Genomic DNA, 11,230 nt, shown 5'->3' on the forward strand with positions numbered 1-11,230 from the left:
AGGTAAGTCTTTGTATATGTTCAGAGTGAAATCCATTTTTCTTTTCAGTGGCTAGCCTGTGTTACTTGAGAGGATTTTGGTGACTTGAAGAAGCATATCCTGCCACTGGCTCTTCTTTAAGGTTAGTGGTAGACACAAATACTTTAATATTGTGTTCTAATCTAACCAGTTGCATTTATATATGTAAAGGTTTTTTCCATTTCCATTCTCACACCAGATTAAGGTTAATGGCTTTAGGTTTCTTTCTGTGGTTTGCTCACAGTCCATGCCTGGCATCTGTGTCACCTGTGAGCCTTCATCACATCATTTTTGACATCCCTGCCCTGGAAGCTTCTCATGTGCCACACTCTGTCTCTGATCCTCCACCTCTCTCTCTTTGAAGATGTTGACTTTAAGCAGCATCTATAATGTGTCTGATTCTTTTACTTTTTAGTTGGTTTTATTGGTTAACTCATATTCTAAAAATTCACTTATGTGTTGTTTCTAATATGTACCCATACTTAATGACAGTAATTTGTTTCATTTTTTCCATTTTATTGATTTTTTTTATTTTTAATATTTATTTATTTATTATGTATACAATATTCTGTCTACATGTATGCCTGCACGCCTTTTGATAATTATATCATAATTCTACATTATCCATTTTCTACTTTAATTTTGTTGTATTATTCTGTGTGTGAAAGATGAAGGGTCTCACTCTGTAGGTCAAACTGAATTCAAACTCACAATGCTCCTGCCTTAGCATTCAAAATTCTGTGATCACAGGCAGGTACCAAGACATCTGCCTTCACTACCATTTAGTCTCCTGTATATATTAGTAAGTGATATTCCAGCAAGATAAAATGAACTTCTGGTATTCAGCACCTAAACTAATTTACTTGGAATTTTGTGAATGTGTATTTTTAGATGTTAATGGAGACACTTGGCAATTTTGGCTTAAATTGATTTTATACTATTCGAGAACTGCAAATACTTTGCTCACAGCTAATGAAAATATCATATCAGTATTAGTGCACAAAGTTCAATTTAGAAAACTTAAAATATTAGAAATAAATTTATTTAATTAAAACATACAAGACTCTTACTGAAATTTCCTGTTTTACATTTTTGTAAGAATAACCATACAAAGATTTAATAAATAAGAAAGGTGAGATTTCCAGACACTTTTGAAATATGTAGAAAAGATCTGCTTTATTAGAAATCATTTCACTACAATAAAAAATTACATTAAAATTTTAAAATTCATTATACAATGCTGAGAACATCTTATGTTTTACTCTAGGCCATAAGTTAAAACATTCCCAAGCATTCATAAGTATACACAAAGTTAACAAAATAGAAAATTACTGATACACAATAAATTATTTAATATTTCTTCTAAATTCCTAGCTTAAGTTTCATATAAGTGCATATAATCAGTAAATCTGAGAAAATTTGTAAAATGAGCTAATACAAACTTAATTCAAATGTATCAATATTATAAATGTACCAAAACAAACCAGTTAATGCATGTTCTCTGTTTTTCACCCTCTAAATCATTTCAGGTGTTTTCTTACAGAGATGGAAAACATAAATAACTGCCATTAGCTAGTTGGAATCATGTTTTTAGAATTATTAGAGTATACACTCAGGAGAATCTATAGTCAGATATGCTGCTCAAAATATTCCATTTGGGGTCACTTTTTACATATTTATTAGTATACATTCATTGTAAAAAGTGATTGGTTTCATGGCATTTTCATTCAGTATATACTATCCATCAGTCATATTTCACCCTGTTAGGCTTTCCTGTCTCTATCCACACTTCTGCTTGGCCCTGTGCTCTTCCCAATATTCCCCTTCTACCGTAAATACATTATATTCAGATTCACAGTAAATGATCACAGTATATTCTTTTATAAATCATTACACTCATGTTTTTATGTCAGCAAGCATCAGTTGTGCTTGCTTATGACACAGAGTGGCTCAAAAGTAGAATTGTAAGCAGAGAATTCTCTAATCATTTATTGCAGAAAACCCTAACTCATTTTACCACCTACTTAGATATTCCTCTTAATAAATAGAAAATCACTCACCTAGCCAGGCCTTTGGTAAACATCCTCATAGAAAGAGGCTCTAAGAAGCAGTTATAAAGAAGAAATGTCATCAGCTCATCTCCCTCTAGACCCATAATTTTCATGTCATCTGGAAAAGGACAATTCTGACCTTGACCTTGTTAGAAAGTGCAACCATCAAACTGGAAAGTAAACTTTTCTAACTCCAGGAAAACAGTGCAGTAGGAACAGCTGAGCTCTGGGTTTCCCATGTGAGAGCTCCTCTCCCCAGGCCGTATCTGTCTGTGTAGATTAGCTGTTCTCAAGTCTTGTGAACAAACCAAACTAGTAGCATTGCTTTTTTTAAAAAGCATACAAACATTTCAGATTCCCCCAAGGTATTCCTCCTGTTTCCAAAACTTTCCTGATAGTCTTCATACTTCCTTCAGGGACTCATCTAAAAAGTACTAAAACTTTTGTTAAAATTAAGAAACTGCCACCTCCTTAAAACACACTTAGGAAAAGTCATCTTTCTTACAAGGAGATCAGAGAGGAGGTGATGTAACAATACTATCAGGAAAAGCAGGCTGTGGGGCTACAGACGTAGCTCATCTGATAGACTCCATGCCTAGAAAGCATGAATCCCTGAGTTTAGAGCCCAGTGAAACATAGTAATGGATATATATATATATATATATATATATATATATCCATTACTATATATATATACACATATACATATATATATTATATTTATTATATTATATTAATATAATTTAATATATTTATTATATATATATACTACACTCAGGAAGCAAATTAGAAGATCAGAAATTCAAAGTTGTCTGCCCCATGGCCAGTTCAAAGCTAGTGGGAGATCATGCTTCATTTTCCTGCCAGAACACTTCCTTCCTCTACAGTTTAGGCATGAACCTCCAGCTCTAGTTGCAGACTGTTCTTTTCCTAGTCCTAACCCTCCTCCAGTGAGTGTACTCACTGGATTGTTTAGATCATTCACTCAGAAGAAGAAACCAATAGAGTCTTGTTCTTAGCACATAACTGTCAATTGACCCCTTCTTGTAATTTATCATAAAGTTTGTTTTAGCATTAATTATAACTATCACCTTGGTTATTCTCTTAATTCAAATAAGTCTGATTTTTAAATGGTGACATTTGGGCAGACAAGATAGATCTGTGGGAAAAGGCATATTGCACCAAGGCTCATCATTGGCCTTCAATCCCAAGGACCCACATAGTAATAGAAGAGAACTTCCACAAGTGGATCTCTGACCTCCACAAACACAGAATGGCATTAATGTGCACTTTTACTAAATAGATAGTAAAAAAATTAAATGGTACCATTCATTTTGTAAACCTACATATCTTCTTATAGGCTAACAGCTCTCATCACAAAGTGGATTGTGGCTGAGGAAAGAAAAGCATGTAGTAAGCCTCCGTGTTGAACTATTTTTGGATCACCAGCCCCCAATAATGACATGGAGACTTCTTATTAATTATGAAAGCTTGGCCTTTAGGTTAGGCTTGTCATCAACTAGCTCTTTTTGCCAAATTAACCTACTTTTGGGAATGTACAAACTGTCCCATGGATTTGTGCCTTTCCTCAGTATGGCAAGTCAAACTTTCTCCAAGCCTGATGACTACAATCGTGGAATCCTCCCAATCCCTCTCTCTCTTTGCCTGGAAGTCCTGCCTATTGTCTCCTGCCTAATTATTGGCCACTTAGCTCCTCATTAAACCAACCAGAAGGTATCCTTGGCAAAGACACGTATTTAGATTGTAAACAAATACTCCACAACAAAAGAAATTATTAACATTATGGCAAAAACTTATGATTTTTTATTTAAATTTTTAACATTTACAAAAATTTCACAAATAATATATTTACAAAATTTATTCTATAAGAGTACATGAATTTGAGTGGAGGTGAGGGGGCACTCAGGAGAAGTTTTAAGAATCAATGAAGAGTGTTGGTGCTTTGAAATGATAATCAAAACTAAAAAGCCCTTAGCCAAACTGAAATAAAGATAACACCCAAATTAAGAAAATCAAAGATGAGAGGTAATCATTATAACAGACACTGTTAAAATTTAGAAAACTATAAAAATACATTTAAACTACATATTCAACGAAATTGAAAATTATGAGACATCTACCTACAACACAACTAATCCCTAGATTTCCTCCATAACCTACCTACCTCCACCTACCTAGACAATTCTTGGTGCCATCCCCAATAACCCACTCGATACCCAGAGTTCCCATTTCTGTCACCAGAGTATATCTTGGTGTGCATCCCAAGCTTCTTATCCATACACTTTTTATAACCTAATAAATTTAGACTGGGTCCTATAACCAGTGTATCAGCCTAGTCTGGCCTTGCCTGCCCCTACTGCACAGGAGCTCAAGTATTGGACCACAGCTTAACTTACCATCTTCCCATCCAGCTCCATCACTCTACAATGTCATATCCAGACTTTCAACTCACACCAATTATTGCAGTAATATAGAAAATGTTGAGAGTCTGGTTTAGAGAAACAGTTAACATTTTAAGTAGATAGACCTTAATTGGCCATCCTCTTCAGACCATGGAAGACAATAGTGCTGAGAGAAATTTGGACAATGGAGGCTCCAGTCTCAGAGGTTTCAGAGGAAATGAATATTAATAAATAGCCTACAGACCATTCTTGTAATATTTTGGCAAAGAACATGGTTAGTTTCTGCCTTGTCCTAAGAATCTGCCTGAAGCAAAAGTGGAGAATTTCAGGATTAATTTTTATGGCAAAGGAAATTGCAAGGCATCCTAGTATTGACTGTGTCAGATAGTTGTAAGTGACAACTGTTCGGAAGATCTACATTGAAGAGAAGCAAACAGGACAAAGATAAATATAAAATGTAGTTTGAGGAGAAAACGAGAACCAGCAAATGTAAGGTTGGAAATAAGTCTTAAGGAAACATTTAATGAAAAGCCTAATGCTAAATGGAATAAAGAGAGTGGTGCAGTGATACTCATTCGCATTTTAATAAATAAAGCTTGCCGAAACATCAGAGAGTAACACAGCTCCACTAGTCAGCCTTACAGACCAGGCAGTGATGAGGCAAAACTTTAATCCCAATAGCCACACTAGCTCTCATAGAAACTGGGCTGTAGTCATGCATACCTTTAATCCCAGCCCTAGAGTGGCATTTAAGACTGGAGGAGAAAGTTCTCACACAATCTCATCAGAAATTCCTGGAGGTGGGTTTGATTGCCATTTCTGACTGAGGTAGAGGTTAGAGCCAGTGGCTGGCTGTTTTGCTTTTCTCACCTTCAGGTTGAACCCCAGTATCTGTCTCTCTGTTTTTATTAATCATGCTACAGAATGGTAAAACCTCACCAAGCTAATCCTGCAACCAGTAAAAGGGAAATGCCTGAGAAATTTCCTGGGCCTAAACAACAAAAATGACTTTAACCACCTGATTCTTGATTGAGTCAATAACAATACTGAAAAGAAATTGTGGAATCTTTCTCTACTGTTAAGGAAAACCTGGTGTAACTTTCCCAACCAAAGAAAGAAATGCCTGTGAAGATAAAAGAAGCTTACAGAACACCAAATAGACTGGATCAACAAAATTCCCCTTGTCACATGATAATCAAACACTAAAAACACAGAATAAAGAAAAAATATTAAGAGCTGAGAAGGAAAAAAGGCCAAGTAATGTATAAAGGCAGAACTATCAGAATTACGTGTGACTTCTCAATGGAAACAATGAAAGCCAGAAGTCCTGGTCAAGCATTAAACAGATATTAAGAGACCACAGATGCCAGCTCAGACTATTATACCCAGCAAAACTTTCAATCATCATACATGGCCAAAACAAGATATTCCATGACAGAACCAAATTGAATCAAAACCTAGCCACAAACCCAGCTATGTATAAAGTACTAGAAGGAAAACTCCAACTCAAGAAAATGGGCTGCATCAACAAAAACACAGACAAAAGATGATTTCACAGCAGCAAATCCCAAAGAAATGAATCTCCTGTATGTACTTTCTGAGCAGTACATATGAAAAGACCTCAGTGTCCAAGTAAGGAGCCTGAAGGTGTAAGTCACAAAACAATCCCACATCAGTTTGGAATTATGATTAGTAAAAGGGTTACTTATTTAAAGGGAAAAACTTACAGATCGCCATCCCAGACAGCAGCCCTCTGCATGACCAGGAAAGGAGCCTAGTAGCCAGAAGCAGAGCTGGAAGCAAGAGAGTGAGAGAATGGTTATCACTCCTTTATAAAGGAAAAGAGACCATGCCCAAGTGGGCTGGAATCCTAAAGGCTATTGGCTGAAGGAGCAGAAAGAGCTCCCACACCACATCCCCCTTTTGTTTAAGTAAGAAAGTTCTAAACCCAAAACAAAACAATATACAGTAGTAACAGATATTAAGTATAAGATGAGAATTACAATCAGCATAAACAATATTAAGCAAGGAACATATGCTAAATGTTTTAATAAACATTCTATCCTATGGAGTCTAAATCTTGTATAGGAAATGGCTTTGCTAGATCTTAAGAGGACAGTAACTATGACTATGTAATCTTCAACACTGTTGAAGGCCTAAGAAGGGAGATAATATTACTTGAGCATGCAGAAAGTACAATCAAGTAGCTTCCAAAGTGAGCAAAATATGACAGAGACCATTAGGTACCTCAACAATCACCCAAAATCTCATTTTGCAACATTGAAGTAACCAACTTTGGCTATGCCCTAGCATAATTTACAAACCATTTTCAGAGGCAAGAAATTTTTCAAAACTGTCTTATCCTGTCTTGGCAGGATTTGACAGTCCTTCTTACCCATTTCCAAATATCATGTAACTTGTCAGTAGTTGAGGCAATGTCAGTTCCTTGCACAAAGGCCAATTTTGCCAAGAAGAAAACAAGCTCCAAGTGAAGTGTCTTTGGTGCTCAACATTCTCTTGGGAATAGATTGGTGCTGTCAGAAGCAGTCAGGTCTCATGTCAACAGAACCCTAAGTTATTTAAATGTTATGTTCCACAGAACCTTGAAGTGGTTGAAGATTACGTATTTAGACAGAATACAATCTCTATGTATCTAAAGAACCTAATTGATCTAACTGTATGTACAGCAAGCATGAACAACTATTGACCTATAATAATTAATACCTGTATTACTTAAAGACTAAAACTTCATGTCATAATATTAAATAACCTGTAAACAAATGTCCAACAAATGAGGATAATGACCTCAAAATTTAAACAATATATAAGTATCTATCTAAATAGGAGTAATATATAATGAAAATATATCCTAAATGTTGTATCAATACACAAAATGTCCTAAACAGAGACATACATATATACAATCTGACAAAATAACTTTGTATAGATGTACAAATAAACAAAAGTAATAGACATAATTTGAACTTGTATCAATATAAAAAACTATACCAATGCAAATTATCCATGAATAATATCTCACAAGTATTCACTCTATTACCCACTATAACTATCCCTGCTTTTTTAAACAAACAGTTCTTACCCCAACCCCCTAATACAAGCAATAAGCAACAACTCCTAAACAGTGTTCCCAACCCTATGGAAAAACTTTTTGGGAATGCGGATGTCATCTTCTAGAATTGCTTCCCACTGTCATGGTGGCAATATTCTCTTCGTGCTAGAGGACCAGGCAGACCTGTATGGGATCAGATGATTGTTATGTACACAAGACAAAGGCTATCCCTGATTATGCCTTGTACCTGGATAAACAGTGAAGTCAATTCTGTATCATCTGGTATAAATTCAGCAGTTTCAATATGCAAGATAACTCCTTTTGCATATTGTGAATCTGTAACTATAATAAGAGGTTCTTTAAATTTTTTTAAAACCATAGAATGGTATATAATTCTGTATTTTGGACAGAATTATAAGGGCTTTATTACACCTTATTCAACTGTTCTGACTTGTGTCCTGTTTACCCAGATTTATTTGCATCAGTATAAAATGATGGATTCCAGTTATTGGTGCATCATGTACAAATCAAGGAAGAATTCAGGAAGTTATCTTTATGAAGTTAAGTCTATCACTTTTGGGATAGTTGCTATTAATTTCTCCTCCAAAATTAGCATAAGCTCTTTGCAATGGTTCATTGTCTTCCCATAACATTTTATTTCATGAGTAGTAAAAGGCACTAAAATTTCTGCTGGGTCTATACCTGCTAGTTGACAAAGTCTCAGTATACATTTTATAATTAATTCAGAGACTTTTTCCACGTAAGTTTTTAATTTTTTACTTTGTTTATGTAGTATAAATATCCATACAAAGATATCTTTCATCTACATTAAAATTCCCATAGCAGAAATTCTGGAAGGCAATATGATTAGAATACAACTAAGATTTGGATGCACTCTATTCATATGTGCCTCCTGTAATTTTTTTCTCAACCATGGTCAGTTCCTTTTCTGCTTCAGCTGTTAATTCTTTGGGACGATTCAAATCTTTATCACCATCTAAAGTTTTGTTTAAATAAACTATTAGATTGGGTGTTATCCCAACAGCTGGTTGTAGACTGGAAATGTCTCCTAACAATCTTTGAAAGTCATTAAGACTCTGTAATTGGTCTCCTAATTTGTGCCTTTTGTGTCCTAATTTTCTGTAAACCTATTCTGTAACCTAGGTAATTAACAGAATCTCCTCCTTGAATCTTTTCAGGAGCAATTTGTAATTCCCATTCAGGCAAGACTTCCTTTACCTCCTCAAATGTACTTTCTAAAGTATCTTTATTTGAATCAGATAACAAAATGTCATCCATGTAATGGTAAATTATAGACTTAGGAAATTGCTTATGAATTATTTCCAATGGCTGACTTACAAAATATTGGCACAATGTGGGACCATTGAGCATCCCCTGTGAGAGGACAGTTCATTGACATCTTCTAGTAGGCTGAGAATTATAAGTAGGTATTGTGAAGGCAAATTTTTCTCTATCCTTTTCTTGTAAAGGTATGGTGAAAAAAGTCTTTCAAATAAAAACTATAAAAGGCCATCCTTTTGGTAATAGAGAAGGCAAAGAAATTCCAGATTGTAGAGGGCTGATAGGTTTGAATTACCTTGTTGACAACGCTTAGTTCTGTCACAATTCTCCATTTTCCAGATTTCTTTTTCACAACAAACACAGGAGAATTCCAAGGGCTGGTTGATTCTTCAATATGGAGAGCATCTAGTTGATCTTGTACCAGCCATTCCAAAGCCTGTAATTTATCTTCAGCTAGAGGCCACTGCTTAATCCATCTTGGCTTCTCATTTTAAAGTTAGGGCTGTTGGTACCTCTAAATGTTTGCTAGTTGCTGTATGTTCTTCTACAGCCTGAATTGCTGGTTACCTTGTTCCATGATACCTCATTATATCCTTCCCAGTTTGTGAGTTCCTGGGACTTCAGGAATGTTAATCTGAGTATTCCATTGCTGTAGCAGGTCAAGGCCCCATAAATTTATTGCAATATTGGCTATATATGGCCTTAGTCTTCCTATTTGCCCTTCAGGACCCATGCATTCAACCCATCTTGTGATTTGTTTTACACGAGAAATGGTTCCAATTCCCAGGAACTGAACATCTACCTCTTGATGAGGCCAATTTGGATGCCAAGATTCTGGAGTAATGATACTTACATCTGCACCTGTGTCTAATAAGCCTTCAATAAAAAGGCCATTTATACAGACTCTTAGCTTTGGTCTTTGATCGTTAATAGAAGTCTGACAAAATATACATTGATTCTGTCCTACTGAATTTTTTACTAATCCTCCACATTTAACCCATCATTTAGACCAGTATTGCTTTTTACAGCAGGCATTGGATTTTTAATTTTCTTGGTGAGACATGTTCTCCACTGTAACTGGGTATGACTGGGCCACTTGTGGTTTGGGGGCCTGTGAGAGGCCCCTCAAGGAGTTTCCAAGTGGTATCAGGTTGCCTTCTCTGTCTGTTATATGCCTGCATTCATTGGTCCAATGTCAGTCTTCACCACACCTCCTACATATACCTGAAGGCTTAGGTCTCCTATTTTTGTCATTTCCAGAGGAGATATTATTCCTAGAAATTCTTTGCCTGCAATCCCTTTTCCGACATCCTACTTTTCCACAATTATAACATTTGGCAGTTTGATGTCTCCTCATTGCCTTGGAAATCACTTCTCCTACCCAAGATTCATCACTATAGCCAGTCTCAACATTCATTGTATGCTGAATCCATTCATCCATAGGTGCTGATATAGACCCTAAAGGCCCAATTATCCTTTTACATTCTAAGTTTGCATTTTCAGAAGCCAGAGATTCAAGAATTATTCTGGGTTTGTTACACCTATTTGCAGAGCCTTAATTAATCTTTGCAAAACATCAGTAAAGGTTTCTCTCTGTCCCTGCCTAACCCTGGTATATGATTAGATAATTTTCCCTGATTCTTGGGTCCTATCCCAAGCATTCAAGGCTGCTTTATGTCATGGGGCAATACTTCTTTGTCATATGCTCCTATGCCAAGAATTTGATCTTAGGAAACCTCCACACCTTTTGCTCTTCCTTGCTGTTGCATATGTTTGGATTATTCTCTGAAATACCAAACATCAAGGAAAGTCCATCATCCAATACTCTGGACACCAACTAAGAGAAATCATGGGAGGTAGCTCTGACATTAGAAGCCCAAGCCCTTATCATTTCCCTAACAAATTAATAATTTGTTTAATTAACATAATTAAAACAGCTTGCTTAATTTCTTGTAGATCATTCATTCCTATCGACGTCCATCTACTTTCTTTGGCTTCCTTTGAAACTTTAGAAGTTGATGCTTTGTCAGAGTAAATTGCAGGGTATGATGCTTAAACCCTGGGTAAACCAGTTCTGAAAGCCGGTGGTAATGTTGTATCCTGTCCTTGGGCCTTCTTACTCTGTTTGCCAGCTCCAGTAATTTCTCCAATTATTTCAAATCTTTTTAGCATTGTCTCTCATAAAACCTGAATCTCCTGACCTACATATGTTTCTAGTGATTTCACTAAGGTATCAATCATTTTTGGTCCCCATTCTGCACCTGTGATTCCACAGTTTTAATATTTATCTTCAAAGATAACATGTCCTCCTTGAACTTTTCTTGGATATTGTGTAGATTGCCATCCTGAAGGTACATTCTGTCTGT

Source organism: Microtus oregoni, unplaced genomic scaffold (genome assembly GCF_018167655.1).
Source record: "Microtus oregoni isolate MIOR12 unplaced genomic scaffold, Mior012 000002F_ref0000024, whole genome shotgun sequence".
In the NCBI taxonomy this organism is placed as follows: domain Eukaryota; kingdom Metazoa; phylum Chordata; class Mammalia; order Rodentia; family Cricetidae; genus Microtus; species Microtus oregoni.